The following is a 17,825-nucleotide window of genomic DNA, read 5'->3' as shown; positions in this document are numbered from 1 at the left end:
GATTTCTAGAGATTAGTCAAGGATAGTTGGAATAATTTTGAGTAGGGTATGAAAGAAGTTCCTAGTGTTCAAGTTTATTCTACATTAAAGTTGGTAAAATAAAAAGTAGCCTAATGAGTAGGTGAGGCATAAAAAGAGGGATGTCTTGCTTAAGGATGTTGTGAAAGAATTGGAGCTTCTTTACTCTAGATAATTCACTTGAAACTTTAGACAATATCTATGGGAAAGGAATACTTCATTAGAGTAGAAAAAGAATAAGCTTTTTTTAGATAAATAAAAATAATGGAGAATTAAGAGCCAAGCCTTTTAGATTAAGGTTGGGGACTAGAATACCTAGTACATTCAAAATTTTGTTAGGAATAAGAGAAGAAACAACACTATTTGGGAATTAACAAATAAGGATGGCAACAAAGTTAAGGGGTTCCTTGATTTTCCAAGTTTTGGGGTTGATCACTTCAAGGAGATATTTAAACAACCTAACAAAGTGAACTTCAGGGAGATACTTAAAGTTGTGTCATATTTTCCTAGATTTTTTAATGAAGAAGAGAAAAATATCATATATACATCACTAACTAAGAAGAAACTAATGTATGTAATTAACATTTTTTTAGAAGGATAAGAGCCCTAGACAAGATGGGTGGAGGATATAATTTTTTATAGACTTATTCAATGTTATTGGAGATGATTTAATAAGATTTATTGACGAGATTAAGAAGATTAGGAAGATTCCAAGCAGTTATAATTCTATCTTCTTAGTCCTAATTCCGAAGGTAAATTTCCCAGATAGATTTTATGATTAAATAGTTAATATTTATAATTTGGAAGAAGCATGTTGTGTTGAACTCACTCTCTCTAGTATAGTCGTCACTCTTCTTCTTTATGCTAAATATATTATTCCCTTTTTAAGGAATCCTTACAAGCTTGGCAAGCAACTAAGAGTCCTCCAATATTTGTATCCCATTGTGTGTATGATTGTTAATACTAACAAAACAAATGTCATGGAAATTAAATCAAGAAAGATCACATATGGTACTTTCATATATTACAACAACAACTTGGAGGATGTTCATTCATAAGAATATCTTGGAATCAATATCCATCACTAGATCGATGGGAATTATAGTATTGGGAAAATAATAAATATAGTATTGAAAGCTTATTATGGATTGGAAAAAAATGTAAGTCAACATATCTTTGTAAATAGGATAAAAAAGCTCCTCTTTGATACTCTTGTTACCCCTTTTATTTTATATGGATGTGAGTTTTAGGGATGCAGTATCTCTAAAGATTCATGGAGAAGGTTAGAGTAAATCCAAAAGTAGTTTATAACCTCTAATATCAATATTAAAGGAAATACACCCTATCTTATCCTCCTCATAGAAGCAATCCTCCCCCCCGTTGAAAACATGAATATGGCTAGGTATCTCATGTATAATAATAGGTTAAAAAATATGGAAGAAAAGATAATTCCTAAAATTTCCTCTAACTACTGGGCAGATCAATTTTCCCTTTAATTCAGAACATCCAATCTGACTCACACATAAACTTTCAATTCGGGTAGGCTTTTTATTTCAAGGTTATTGTGCAAAATAAATGCAAGAACAAATGGAAAATAGTGCTAATAAAATATCAAAACCAATCATTGTAAATGTCACTCTTAGGACTCCAAACATACATGTTTTCAAAATCTAAACCTCAAAATCCAAACCTTGCTCATAATTCATAAAGAAAAGACACACGTTGCAAAATAAATCACACTTTGTCACACTATCACTTATATTCAAAAGAAATAACACTCTTGTAAACCATTTAACACTCAAAAAACTGTTATAACACTCATTCAATCAATTAAAAAAATAAAGAACTGTAATAGTAATAAAAAAACCATCACACCTAATGAAGGGACTTGTCCAAGACTTATGATGTTACACAATGATAGACACTACAATCCTACAACTATTTAAAGCATGAACAAGATCTGTAATGGTAACAGTAAATCACACATAACTTGAAACTGAGAGGAAATAAATGTACTTCTACAATGCCTCTTTAACAAGTGATCCATGCTAAGAAGGAGGTAGGAGCTGGAGAATTACAAAACACGCAAGCTAATAAGGAAAGAGATATGGATCCATGAATGGTAAAGAGTTGCATTAATGAAATTTGTAGTACAATATTACAATGTTGGTGCTTGTCCCTTCTCCGATATTAATTTATGCACGCCTCGTGCGCAGAGAGTACATTCTTTTACAATTTTATATTACATTCCTATTTTCAAAAGGTAGCATCATCATGTGAATCTCTCAATTCTCATGTGATCCAAATCGATATTATACAAAAATTGTCATATAAAAAATTTCCTTAATTGAAATAGAGTTGTAACAAATTTCTAAATTACAATGTTTCATCATTTGAAAATCCTAAATGTTTCAACCAAGTCAGCTATGTTGTCCATGAATGTCTCCTTTCAATCGTCAAACTAGCTCTAATAGTGTGTCTATCCATGTTGGTATTTTTTGTCATCAGAGAGGAACATAGTATCTAGAATAAAATTGGTGTTGTAACAATAGCATCAACACAATATTCATTCCATCTTTAGTGAGGCAGAACTAGGAAGATATCGTCCTATAACAACATCTCAACAAGCCATACCACCTGAAACAATCATTTTTTAATTCATTAATAAAATAGTCTAAAGTAGTTAGAATTTATGTCAAATTATAAGCAAAACTAAATAATAAGGATGAAATCCAAAAGGGAACATACTTTTGTCAATAATGGCTAACAAAGTGACAAGGCATGGATTTTAAATTCTAAATGGTAGGAAAAGGTATGGAAAATAGGTACAAAGGAATTCCAATTCCGCATCCCAACATCTCCCCCTAACTTAAGCATCTACATGTCCTCATGCAGACCTGTGTAACTATTTTATGATATGATATGAATGGAAATTAAAAAAAACATATGCCCATGTTGTATCCTCAGCTGGTTCTATGTATCCTCGAGAGATAAACAATTCCACTTCCCACAATCCATCATCTAACTTATACAGGTGTTGATACTTGTAGACAAGAAGCCAGATGTGTGGAAACTTGAACCTGAGTCCATACCAACTAGGCCCACATTTCCTTATATACTTCACATACTGAGGTACCTTAGAAAGTGCATGTACAAAATTTTGGAAACAATAGGGATCATCATTCCATAATTCTTCTCTATAGGCTTACCATCTAAGCTTACTTACTTCCAATGCACCTTGTTTTAGCACCATGATACTCTTGGAACAATGCTTCAGGACCTTGTTTTTGGATTCCATAAACTAATTTTTAGTTGTTGGATATTACCACATCCTATTATATGCCACATTACTTGTTTGAGTGGGCCCTGGTTCATCTCTAATAAGAAATGTCATACCTTCCTCATTTGTTGTTATAGCACTACATGTGACCTTCCAACTAACCCGATTCTGCATAAATGACATGAATGCCCTCCATTGAACATCTCCAAAATAGGGTGTAATATTAAAAGTCCTAATTCCAAAAAAAACATGATCATGCAAATAAAGCTCACATAATAAATATTTCTCTGAAAAATTGGCCATCTGGAAATTTTCTAGGAAAAATTGAACTTCTGCTATTACATATGGTTGTTGTTCTTTTATTGTTGTTAACTGGAAGAGGAATTTTTATTTATTTAGATACATAGGGTAGGAAAGAGAAGGGGTTCTATAACAAAACACCTTCTCTACAAGGTCATGCATCCGCTCCTTCTCTTCCTGTAGGAACTTCACTTTTTCCTACAATTTTATATCCACAATATTGCTTGCTTCCTTTCTTCCTTAATATTTTCCAAATCCCGAACTAGCAAATTTTTAGCCCAAGTTATTTTAAGTTGTCAACAATCTTATTATGTTTACTTATAGGAATAACCTCACTCTTCAATGAGATTACCAACCTCTTCCATTTATCTAACTCCTTAAGCAAAAGAAAAATGATTTCAACAACTCTTCATGTTTTGATTGAGTTGTACACATTGTTGTTACAATAGTAAATTCAACAACTTTCTCCAATCCCTCTTCATTTTCTTTCATCTCCTACCACACTATATTTACTGTTGGTTCTTGTGTGTCGGCAATGTTGTTGATAGGATCTTGTGGATTAGCAGTTTCATTTATTTTAGTCTGGTCTACTTCAGCTATTGGTTCTTGTGGAGCAACAATGTCGTCAACAAGTTCTTATGGAACAAAAAATTGATCTTCCCCATCCCATTCTTCTTCAACTACTAGTTTTTATGTAAGAGAAACATCATTAGTAGGTTCATGTGGATTAGTGTAACTCCACATCCTATTCTTCCACTTGTATTCCAACTAGGACAGTTGTTAGCCCCCCACAACTTGTCTCCTTAAGAATTTTTTTACAACCCATGCATAGTTTTTCAATTGTCTTAGTAGGTGGCACCATTCCTACCACATTTACTAGGGTTTCCAACCCTGTTTGTTTCTTAAATCAAAATTTCTCTTTGAGCGTGACAAGTTTTTTCTTCAAATTTTCATTCACTTCTTTTAATTCAATATTTTTTTTAGTGAGAGGGTCAATTTCAGTCTTATCCGGTGAAGGAATGCTTTACTGCTCCTGCATGGGTTCTTCTTTCTTTACATAACTCAATTATTCCTCTAGTCCTTTGATTTTTTTGTTGCAACATGAAATTCAAGTGTTGAGGAAATTGATGGTGTAAAATTCACCCTTACTCTCTTATTAGGGTTTTTACCCCTCCAATTCCTTTTTTAATTACCAATTCTTTATTTTCGTGCTTCTTTCTCAAGTACTACTTCCTCAGGTGCCACTTCCTTAAGTTCCTCTTCATCAATAGGGCATCCATGCCCAACACTTTCAGACTGACCACTAGATACATCCACCAGTTCTTCAGTATAAGCCCTTTCTCCCCTAGTAGGTGTATTAGCAACAATCTTTACAAATGCCTACTTTGGAGACTTCACCGAAGAGGCCTAGGAGGTGTAATTTCCCTTTCTTTTGGCTATTTTTCAACACTTTCCTCCTCTTCCTCAGCTTCTCTCCTTTCCTCTTCAGGGGATGGTACATGTAGTTCTGCTAACAATCTGGCCCATGTGCTCCCTGGCTATTGCAACGAGTCAATTATAATCAACTTAATTAGCCCATGGTTAGTTATGCAGGTTTCAGGATATGGTTAGTTATGTAAGTTTCAAGATACTTTTCCATGCATATAGATTTTGCCATATGCTATAATGACTTTAACAAATAATAAGGCATATTGATTATCCACCCATTACACAGATGTTCTACCAATTGAAAGTGGTAATGAAACACAATCCCAAAAATCCCTTCATAAGTTAGAAATTTACAAATAAAATAATACACCTCATCCCAAGAATGAGGAAGGGAGGTTCTGTCAACCCATCTTCCTTTAAACCTTACTTCCTCACCTTCCTACAAAAATGTGGTTTTAGTCATTGGGACTACAATTTTCTGGTAGAACCAATGGATTCTCAGACTTGTAACCCTAGAAACTACTTCCTTTATAACAACAACCCTAATTCCTCTGACCATTAAGCCTTGTTCGTTCAATGTCTATACAAATTTTAGGGAAATATTCTCATTAAATCCCTGCAACTTCTTGAAATAGGCCAACCATCCCACATTTTGAAATACTTCGAGGGCCTTTGGATGGTGTGATAGAGAATCAATGGAATCGTGTTTGTGGCAGATTGTTGTTCCTCCCATGGGTGCTTAAAAGACTATTACAAGGCTAACCTTTTTTTCATACAAATGTTCATTAGAGCAGAGACTGGTCATCTGCTAGAATTGGAAATTTTCACCCTTTCAATGATTTTATGTATTGGGAATAATTTTAGGGTAGTCACATTAGGTTTTCAGGAGTAACAATAGTTGATTTTTATTAATACAGGGTCTAGTCAATAGTAACCAATTTAGGATAATGGTTCGGTGCATCGTATGATAGTTATGATTCACCTCCTTGACAACTTAATGATAATAGTTGTCCTCGGTGCATGTGACAAAGGGTCATGTCAACCTCAAATCGAAAAAACGAGTAAATGAAAAAAACATACCCGTCATTGACTTACCATTATGCTGACATGGAAATTTTATAAGTGATAGTGACTTGATCGACATTGTACAACATCTTATTCATGGAATATGTCTATTGGTGAAGTCTTCCATTACAATGATGTTGTGATAGAGAATTATGTGTTAGCAAAATCAAGTGTATCAACACAAAGTTACAACTGTCAACCACAAAGATGTGAGAACACATATGTTAGATTGTGATGGTGAACAAATAAAAATGTCTATGATCTATATCGGCGGAACCATGTGAATTTGTAATAATGGATTGCACACATATAGAATTGTATCAGTAAAACTTTGAAGAATTATATGTGTAAAAATTGTTTGAATGCTTTCATATTTCTCAATAGCGGCAAGCCTATGATAAGTGTATTAGCTTGTGATAATTGATGAATACTGAGTCTATAAAACAATAAATTAAACATTAAACCATTTATAAACAAAGAATAAAAGATATTAGAACGTTGTTACAAAAGAAGAAAAAGATATGTTGGTCACCAGCAAGCTAGTTTTCAACCACCACATTCATCCAATATTTCCCTAAAGGGGTTTTCACCATTAGACAATTTTATTTTTGATTTATTTTGTTTTCCTTATTTCCCTTTGTTTTTCAAATAATAAAAAAAGCTAAGTGGCTGGTAGCACAGGAAAAATTCCCCTTTCCCCAACAACTTGAAGGTCTAAATCTACAACTATGACAATTTTGACAAATGAATCCTTAGAATTAGGCTTATTATACAACTGAAAACATTGTCCACTGGCAAGAAAATATGTTTGAGACCCATCAATGGTTGTAATTTCATAGTCCCATTGTCAAAGACTGTATCTACCTCATAATGACCTAGCCATATAGAGCACAAATTCCCTTTGAAATATTTAAATCTAAAGCCATATAACAAAGCCCAATCACCCTTATAAAACACTTTCCTCTTAATAAATCTATCATGCCACTTGGAATTCTGTTGTTGGATGACATCTATTCATTGGAAATAATTCAAGCCTTCCTCATCTTAACTCATTCAGTTGTTCCAATTGATTTTTTTGAGCTTCAATGAAGTCTAAATTCACCTCCAAAATAGCTCTGAGAGTCTTTATCTCAAAATAAATGGGAAAGATAAGACTCTTAACAAATACCTACTCATAGGGAGAGAATCTTGCATTGTTACTCCAAGTATTTCTATAGGCCCATAACACTTTTGGAAGTCTCTCAACCTAGTCTCTTCGATAGCCTACCACAATATTTGTGAGAAGAGATTCAAGCACCTTATTGGTACTTTCCACTTTCCCGTTTTCCTATGGGTGGTAAGGTGAAGTGAACCGGTGATGAATCCTATACTTTCTGATAAGGTCTTGTATTAGCCAAGAAGTAAATTGTGCTCCTCCATCTGTAACTATCTCCTTTGGCACTCCATTATATCGATAAAAAATTTCTTCAAATAAAAAGTTTGAAACAACATGCTCAGTTGCTCTAGTGAGTGCTCTTTCGTCCACCCACTTGGTGACATAGTCTATGCATACCAAAATATAAGTCTTGTGATGAGATGGGCTATTAATTGGTCCCAAAAAATATAAATCCCATCTCTCAAATGACTCCACCATCAATTGAAGTTGTAGCGACATTTCATTTGATTGAGTAGGTTGGGCCATTCTCTGACAACTATCACACTCGTACACATACTCCCTTACATCTCGAAATTCAATAGGCTAAAAATAACCCATATAAAACACCTTATGACCTATTCTCCTATCTGAAAAATGTCCTTCACGAGGCTTATCATGACAAGCCTTGAGAATATCATGGATCTCATCCTCCATCACACACATTCTAATATGTTGATCAAAACCAATGTGAAAGAGGTGACCACACAACCAAAAATACTTGGCACTTTGCTAAATAATTTTTCTCCTCTCTAGGATAAAGTTGATTGGGAAGATTTCTTGAAATAAGGTAATTGGAAATGTTTGCATACCAAGGTGAACACATGGATACTGGAAAGAGATACTCATCTAGAAAATAGTCTTCAATAGGTAGCTTATTAGTAACATTAGTCAATCTAGAAAGAAAATTTGCAACAACGTTATCCTTCCCAAGTTCATCTACAATAGTAATATAAAATTCTTAGAGTAACAACAACCACCTAATAACCATGGAATTAGTGACAAGTATATTCATTAAAAATTAGATAGCAGAGTGGTCAGTGTGCATAAACGTTTAGTAACCAATAATGTAATGCGTAAAATTGTTGATAACATGAATAACAACAATACACTCCTTTTCTTTCAGCATATTATTTACCTCTGTAGGGGTCAAGTTTGTGGAGTACTAAAAAGGTATGTTTTTGATGATCATTTCAGTGGCTTTTCAGTATAACTTGTAAACCTTTTTGCATCATGAACTTGGAAAACAATAAAGAATTATAAAAAAACATGCGAGATTAATATGCAAGACTTAACCGCTAATAATTGTCATTCTCTCGTGCAGGAAGGGGTGAAAACGAGGAGTTGTTGTTCCAAAGAAAAAGACAAGGACAAGGTAACTGCTGTCCCTTTGACGGGAGACCGAGTGCAAACAAGGCTAAGCAGATCAAAGCAAATCGGCCCTGAAAAGGAGGAGAAGACACCAGCTCGGCGTAGGAGAAAAGAGATGATTAAGAATTAACGGTTTGGCGAATCCCTCAGGATCTTTGATCCTGAGGGATCGCTGCTTTATCTATCTTGTTACTTAGACATCTCCGCCGTCACCCTTATATAAAGGGACAACACTGTTAGCTTTGGGACATGATTATGCTTTTATGTAATTTCTGTTAAGATCAAAACTTTGATCATCGAGTCTCGATAAGAACTGGTTCATTGTACTTTTGTTTCATGCATTAATACAAACTTGGTGATTATTTTATCTCTGCGTCTGGATTAACCTAAAGCAGTGTACCCTTGGAGGCTAAGGGCCCGGCCCCGGAGGACACTTGCTTCTGTATTACTACGATTTGATTTCTGCGTGATTTGCTTATCGTCGTTATTTGGTAATCTGATATGCTTTATAAGTTTACATCACATGCTCTGTTAAGATTAATTCATTAAGATTTTTACAGACAGAACTGTTGTATTGACTCTGCATTATATTACTGTTCCTTTCAGAGTTGATTGAATATTATTAGTCTTAACCGAATATTGTTACTATTTCGTTACAGAGCTTTTGTGCTGTACATTCATGTTACAGAATTCATCTGAAAGTTGTGTTCTTTACGATTGTTGGATTCAGAAGTAATGTTGTTCTATTTTGAAATGCAGTCGTATTCCTTTTAAGATTGATGCTAGATCAGATTACTATTCAAGCGTGTTGTGTGTGTATATGATTTCCAAGCGCTGTTCCATAACTTATCAGTAATTAGTGCTGTTCTATTAGTGTGTGCTGCTTGATCTGCCTTAAGAGTGAAAGATTGTTGTTTGATTACGATGAATGCATTTGAGTTAGTAGATTAAGTTTGATTACTGCTCGCGAGACTTAGTTGTTTAACTGTTGTTCCTTTTAAGAATTGCTGTTCCATTTCAGAATTGCTGTTCCATTCCAGATTTGCTGTTCGATTTCTTATTTGTTGTTCCATTTTTCTATCTGCCGTTCCATTTACTAGCATTTGTTGTTTTGGTGTGAGAGACGATCTAAGGCTGTAGTGAGCCTCGACATTTACTGTCTAGCTCCCAGACCCGTGGTTTGTTCTCTAATTTCCTTTCCATTAGTTTCCAAAGGGATGGGTTATCGCTGCCGAACCCTTGACTGATAAGTTGCCTAGTTTTCTGAGTGTGTGATTTACTCTTTTGAAGTAACTTAGTTATAGAAAAGCATCCGTTTACTCTTGTATTTTTGAACGTTGTACTACTAGCATTACTCTGACAAATGATAACCTCAGACTGAGACACTCTTTGAAATAATACAACGCTCTCGGATTGACATATTAATGTGAGGTAATTAGAGGTGAAAGAGACCCTTTTTATAGCTCTACAAAGTTATTTATGATATGGTAGATGTCATAAGGTTTATTTTCCTCTCGTTGTCCCAGCATAGTCCCAATTTGTGAATCAGAAGCATCAGTGGAGATGTGAAATGGAAGACTCTTGTTGGGTCATCACAAGATGGGAGCTATTGTTACACATCTTTTTACCTTTGAAAAAGTGTTGTTACACTTGTTAGTCCATAAATAATATTTATGCTTTGTTAATAGGAAAAACAATGGAAATGCAATCTTAGCAAAATTTTCTATAAATCGTCTATAATAACCTGCATGCCCCAAAAATATACATACCTCATTTTGTGTATTACGAGTGGGAATTCTTAAAATTATCTCAACTTTTTCTAGGTAAATCTGTATACTTGTAGTAGAGAGATAATGTCCTAAAACAATATCTTCAATCGTCATCATGTGACACTTTTTAGTGCTAAGATAGAGATGGGTTTGTATACAATGCTTAAGCATCTTTTCGAGGGAGTGCAAGGCTTCATAAAAATCATCCCCATAGGGTGTAAAGTCATCCATAAATATTTCCAAAAAATCATTGACCATATCAGATTAGATTCCTAAGATTGCTCGTTGGAAGGTTGCTGGTGCATTACAAAGTCCAAAAGGTAGGACCCTATAAGAAAATTTTCCATAGGGGCAAGTGAAGGTAGTCTTTCCTAATCCTCAAGGGCAATCTAAATCGGATTAGAGCCACTAAATCCATCAAGAAAATAGATTTTTTTTTCTAGACATAGTATCTAGGACCTGGTCAATAAAAGGTAGTGGGAAATGGTCCTTTTGAGTGGCTTTGTTAAGATCCCTATAGTCAATACAGACTCTCCACTTTCCATTCTTCTTAGGGACAATAACAAGTGGTGATATCCATTGATTAGCACAGATCAGATAGATGGAGTTTGCATTTAAGAGCTTTTGAAGTTCTTCCATGAAAACACTCCTCAGGGCCGGATTCATTCTACATTGAGGTCATTGAATAGGAAGAGATCCTTCCTTTAGATAAATGTGAAGAGTGCGTAGAGTAGGATGGACACCCTTCCTATCCTTATAATCCCATGTAAATGCTTTTTTATTATTTCTCAGTAATCGCTCTAATATCTTTTTTTTCACAAGGGATAAATTAGGATTAATATTTAAGGTCTTTCCAAGTTCTATCTCCAGTGGAACACCCTTAATACCGGGGGCCATAGGTATTTATTCTATGATAAAATCATCAAAAGTCTCTTCCTCACTAGATTTTTTTTATTACATAACTTAACAATTGAGATGTCGATGGTGTAATAGTAGAAGGGTCGTTAATGAAGTTGTTGATAATGTCATCCTCAATCTCATTTTTAAAGTGTAAAACTTTTCCTACAATGAGCATTGGACATGTATCAATTTCCTCTAGTTCAAAATTATACAATAAAGGATTCCCATATTTGGAATTCGGTTTAGATGGAGAGTAAAGAAAAATATCTTTGGTATTATTACCATCAAATATGGTTATACACCCAGATCTACATCCAATAAAGGAATATGCAGTGGTCATCCATGGCCTGCCTAAAATCAGAGGAAGTCCCCCTAAGCACATCCTAGGCTATAATGCTAAAAAATCTACTGGATACTGCCAAGAATCTACTTAAATAATAACTTCCTCCAATATTCCTTTAGGTTGAATCTTAGACCTATCTTTCAATTGTAAAACAATGGGAATTGGTGTCAAATTGGTAAGCCCAAGTAGTTCAACAATTTCCCTGGTTATTATGTTAATCGTTGCTCCTAAGTCAATCAGGGTATTTGGAAGATTTATTCCTCCAATATGAACAACTACTGTTGGGTTCCTAGGATCTTCATATTTAGTAGGTGTATTATCCCCTAACATTAACTCTGATAATTTTCCAATTACATGTACAATAGGTGGATCCTAAGGTTTCCTACCTGGATTTTTGACACATAATTCTCTAATTGCTTTAGCATAAATTAGAACATCTCATATTTATTGAAGTAAGGGAATCTAGACATGTAAGTTTTTCAACTCCTTCAAGAAATATGATTTAGACTAAGGAGTAATTTTGACTTCAGTATATCTTTCGAGATAAGAGGGATGCAAAGAAGTCTCATTACTAGCAATTGTTATAGGTCTCACACTTGGGGTAACATCAATTGTTGCAGTGGCATCAGTGGCATAAGTGGCATCAAAGGTATCACTAGTTGTTACAATGGCGCTAGTTGTAGCACCAGTTGTTACAACGTCATGGGTATCGTCAATTGTTCTAGATCTAGTAGTAACATTGAATGTTACAACTTGTTTTTCTAAAGATCCTTGAATTAAGTTTTCTTCTCCTGATGAAATTTATTCTTCATTTTCTATAATGACAGGTTAAATAGTGGGGTTTATTATATTACATGATCGTAATTGTATTTCATTGCATTACATAGGTGAGGTAAAATAGGTATGTAGAATTGAAATTTCAACTTGTTGAATTACCTTATTATTTGGATTAGGGTTAGAATGTATACGTAGTTGGGGTGTAATGGAGGACCACTCATAGGTACATTGGAGGGAAGTGGTAATTATTGTTATTGCGTTAAAATATGAACAAGAATTTTGTTAGGGAGAACAATCTCTTGCCATAGCTGAGGCCATGAAGGAGAAATCCACTAATGCTAGGGCGTAGGGTATTGGTCCATAGGGGGATTAGAAGGCTTCCATGGAGCTACTGGGTATTGCATTTGTTGGGGAATTTTTTGAGGACTATACATACTAGACCAATAATTAAAAGAGGAGAAGGGTTCTTGTGCCATACCTAATAGTCGAGGTTGTCAGGGATTCTTAGTGCCAATAAAATATGCTTCTTCTTTATCTCCCACTTATCTCCTTATAAATTAATTTTAATCCAAGTAATGAGGGGAACTATTCTGTAGAATGATTTGGCTCACATATATTGCAACTATTGAGTGGGCACTCCCTTAGAGGATGTTTCTTCTTGCACTGAGAGCATAATATAGCCAAATCTTGTTCTACTTCAATATGTTTCTTCTTCACTTGCAACACATCAAGCTTAGAGGACAACAAGATAATAATGTTAGTTTTCAAATTCTCTAACAGGTTCCCAATTTTTGCTCATTTTGCACCACTATTGGCTGACCTTAAGAAATTGGTAGAAGCATCATGTGTCATAGTCTTGTTTCTTATTGATCCTCTAGAACTTCTTCGACAAAGTTGAACAATTTCATCATAAGGTTCCTTGGATATGTCTCATTTCCCTAGGAGATTTAACATGTCAAGGTAGTCATCCCACATTCTTCTTATCATTTTTTTTTAACTATTTCCTTGTCCAAATTGCTATGTTGAGATCTCTACAGATTTTACTAAAGGAACTCAACATACTCTTCCAAGTTTTCATATGGTGTCTGAATTATCTTGAATAACTCTTCCCTTTGATCTCTGGAATGGCAATAGTCTTGATAATTTTCTAAAAATGTCTTCTTCATCCCATCCCAAGAGATAATGGATGCCCCACCGAGTCCCATAAACCATATTAGTGCAACTCCCTTTAGCGTAGCTAGCAACAATTTTCATTTTTGTTAATCAATGGTGTAATCATAGCTCCTACAAATGACATTGAATTCAAATAGAAATGTATCCAAATATTCAGTAATTGTGCCATGAAAATTAGGAAGTACAGACAAAGGGATGTTCTTCATTGGGGCATGTCCCTTGAGATTTCGAATGGGGAACTCAAAGGTGGTAAATCTACTACCTATCATTTGGTTCTGCCTAAAAGCTTGAGAGTTTTATACAATTGTTACAGGTGGCGCCCTTAATGGAGGAGATTTCTCTCTTTTTGGTGATGAGGGTTGCTCAAGGTATTCAAGTTGTTCAGGTTGCTCAAACTATTCAAATTATCCATGTGGTCCTAATGATTTCACAACACCTACAACAAAATGCTCAGCATGTTGTTTCATAGCACTGCCTAAATCCGAGATGCACGGATCAAGTGGTCGTTCTTCTAGAATTGATTATAAATCATGTTAATCTATATCCCCTTCTCCTTATATCAATCCTTGATATCCTTTTTCTACTAATACAGATGGACTAGAAACTGTTGGGCTTGTCTCAGAGATCAAAGGTTCATAAGATTCCACGTTGTTAATATGTGTAGCTAACACATATGACTGAAGGGATGTTGGCCTCTAGGGAGTAGTTTTACCTGATCCTTTATTCTTATATGTTGCTCCCTGAGTGGATGATTCTGCTTCAACTTTTGAAATGATCTCTTATATATATGTTACCCTTCCCAAATCCTTATTCTTGTTTTTTCGCCCACGTCGTCTTCTACCTGCATGGTTAGTTTTTTTGGGGGCACCATATTTTTCTTCTTCACTGTTCATGCAATGAAATCCTATGTACCTTGTCTCCTCACAAGGTTGATCCCGCTTTAGTATTTCAAAGCAATGTGCAGGTTCTTACCTCTTGTTGAACTACTCGGAAACCTCAGTGCTAGGAACACCTCTAACACACTTTCAATCAATGCATGCAAACAATACTACTCACGCATATGAACCTGTAATAGCCTCCCCAACAATGACACCAAAATGTTGGGTGGATGAATTGTCCTTTTAAATCAGAACAACCAACCTGACTCACACATAAATTATCAATCCAAGTAGGCTTTTTGTTTCAAGGCTATTGTGCAAAATATATACAAGAACAAATAGCAACTAGTGCTTTTAAAATATCAAAACCAAACGTTGTAAATGCCACTCTCATCACTCCAAACACACTTTTTGTCACACTCCAAACCTTGCTCACACTTTAGAAAGAAAAGACACACGCTGCAGAATAAATCACACTCTGTCACTTTATCTCTCTTATTCAAAAGAAACAACACTCTTAGAAACTATTCAACACTCAAAAAACTTATGTAACACTCATTCAATCAATTAACAAACCAAAGAACCGTAACAATAATCAAACAACCATCACACCTAATTAAGGGACCATACTATGACCTATGTTGTTACACAATGATAGAGGCTACAATCCTACAACTATTCAATGCATGAACAAAATTTGTAATAGTAACAATAAATCACACAAAAATTGCAACTGAGAGGAAATAAATGTACTGCTACATTACCTCTCTAACCAATGATCCCTACTAAGAAGGATGGCACTTCCTCTTCAGCAAGGGCTAGTGAATTACGTAGCACGCAAGCTAATAAGGAAATAGATATGGAGCCATGAATGGTAAAGAGTTCTAGTAATGAGCTAATAAGGAAATAGATATGGAGCCATGAATGGTAAAGAGTTCTAGTAATGAAAGTTGTAGTACATGATGACAAAGTTGGTGCCTCTCCCTTCTCTGATCTCTATATATGCATGTCTCATGGGTAGAGAGTACATTCTTTTATAATTTTTGTTTACTTTCCTATTATCGAAAAACATGATCATCATGAGAATCCATCGATTCTCATGTGATTCAAATCAAGATTATACAAAAATTGCCTTATAACAAATTGTCTTAATTAAAACAAAGTTGTAACAACTCTCTAAATTACAATGATTCATCTTTTGGAAATCCTAACTATTTAAACTAAGTCAACCATGATGTCCATGAATGTCTCCTTTCAATGTCAAATTGGCTCTGACCCATGTGTTTTTCCATGTAGGTCTTTGTTGTTATTCAAAGAGGAATAGAGCATCGAGAATAACCTGGGTGTTGTAAGAACAATGTCAGGAGAATATTTGTTCCATATTTAGTGAGGTAGAGCTGGGGAGATATCGTCTTGTAATGGCATCTCGACAAGCCATACCACTTGAAATAGGCCTTCATCAATTCATTAATAAAAAATACTAAAGCAGTTAGATTTTATATCAAATTACAAGCAAAATTAGATAGTAAGGATGACATGCAAAAGGGAACATATTTTAATCAATAAGGGCTGACAAAGTGACAAGGCATGGCATTTAAAGTCAAAATGATAGGAAAAGGTAGGGAAAATATGTACAAAAGAATGTAATTCTATGTCCCAACACTAACTTCAGTCCAAACCACCTCTGAATCACATGGGGAATGCATAAGGATGCCCAACCTTGGCTAGACCATTGGGGGATAATGGAGGAGATAATTTTGCAAGATAAAGATACTATTGAAAATATTATTACATCAAAATTTAAGGGAAAATTATGGGATGATAAAGAGTTAGAGGGAAAAATGAAACTAAGATATTATAAGGAGGTGATCAACCTAAATGTTGAAAATGAAAAGTATCTCTCTATCTTCACTACTATAAATAAGAAAATGAGTATTGCTAAAATAAGAACAAGCTCACATCAACTCCATAATGAAACTAGGTGTTGGTCAATTCCCAAAACACCATGGCATGAAAGAGTCTGTCACCTTTCTAACACTAAGAAGGTTGAAAGTGAAAAACATTTTTTGCTTAGATTGTCCAACTTATACTCATATTCGATCTAATTTTCAAATTACTTGTCACGCCACCAAGCTTCTTAACCTTTTAACTCAATAAATCTATGGTGAGCTTATACTCAAATTAGATCTAAATTTCAAATTACTTGTCATACTTCCAACCTTCCTGACCTTTTAAATGTTTCTCTTAAATCTTTTCAAATATAGAAATAAAATTTTAAGAAACTTCAAGTAATCATTTACCTCTTTAAGGTTTAACAAACCACATTTGATTTTAAAAAATATTAATCATAATTTTTTTGGTTAGGTTTTGTGAATCCTGAGATGAGTGACATGCCTAACATGTGACTTGAGTGAATGTGACCCAGGGTGTAAGGCCCATGAGTTGCGGATGGTTTGGTGAAGGGAGCACGACGAGCGAGTGGGCGACGAGCTGGGGCAACAGGCGAGTTGGGCACGCCCGCACGATGCGACGAGTTGGGCTGAATGACGGAGGTAATGAGCGAAGGGCGCACAACGTGCGAGCGACAAGCTAGGAGGTAACTGGCAAGCTAGGGCACACCTACATGGTGTGACGAGCTGACTGAATGGAGGAGACGAGCCAACGTGCGATGTGAAAGTCATCTTGGAAAATGACTAAGTGTTGGGTGGTGGAAAGTTTATATGTGGGGGCGGTCCCACACATGGGCGCCCATACCATGGGCCAACGCGATGGAGGGTCGAGTTGGACGAAATGGTGGGTTGGCTTGGTGAGTCGACACCCTAACCAATGGGCCAACGACCATATAAGTAAAGCGTTGGAATGGTGGTAAAAATCATCCAAACAAATTTGTGTTTATGCAAGCTAGGAGGGCGAGCTACTTGGAGAGTCTGAAATTGGGTGAAGTGCAGGTGGACTCTTGGGCCATAGCACGGAGCCACAACAAACGCAGAAAATGGAGCCACAGGTCGTGCGAAGGTGTTCGGGCAAGGGCGTGTGAGGGTGTCGGCCTGAACGACTGAACGGGCGACGGTGCCCGAGGGCGTTTGTCTGAACGACCATTCAAGCGAGGTCATTCGAAGGCGTTCGAGTGAGGGCATCCACCTGAACAACCGAATGGGCGAGGTCGTTCAAAGTTTTGCGAAGGCATTCGGGAGAAATTGTGCAAGGGAGTTCGGGCAAGGGTGTGCGAGGGTTCCAAGCCGAATGACTAAACGGGTGAGGTCGGTCTGAATGATGGAACGGGTGAGGACGTACAAGGGCATCCGCCCGAACGACTGAACGAGTGAGGGCG

The sequence above is a fragment of the Pinus tabuliformis genome, chromosome 3_2 (genome assembly GCF_031772625.1).
Source record: "Pinus tabuliformis cultivar Carrire ecotype Pingquan chromosome 3_2, CPIR1, whole genome shotgun sequence".
NCBI lineage: Eukaryota > Viridiplantae > Streptophyta > Pinopsida > Pinales > Pinaceae > Pinus > Pinus tabuliformis.
Note: the sequence above shows the minus strand (reverse complement) of the source record.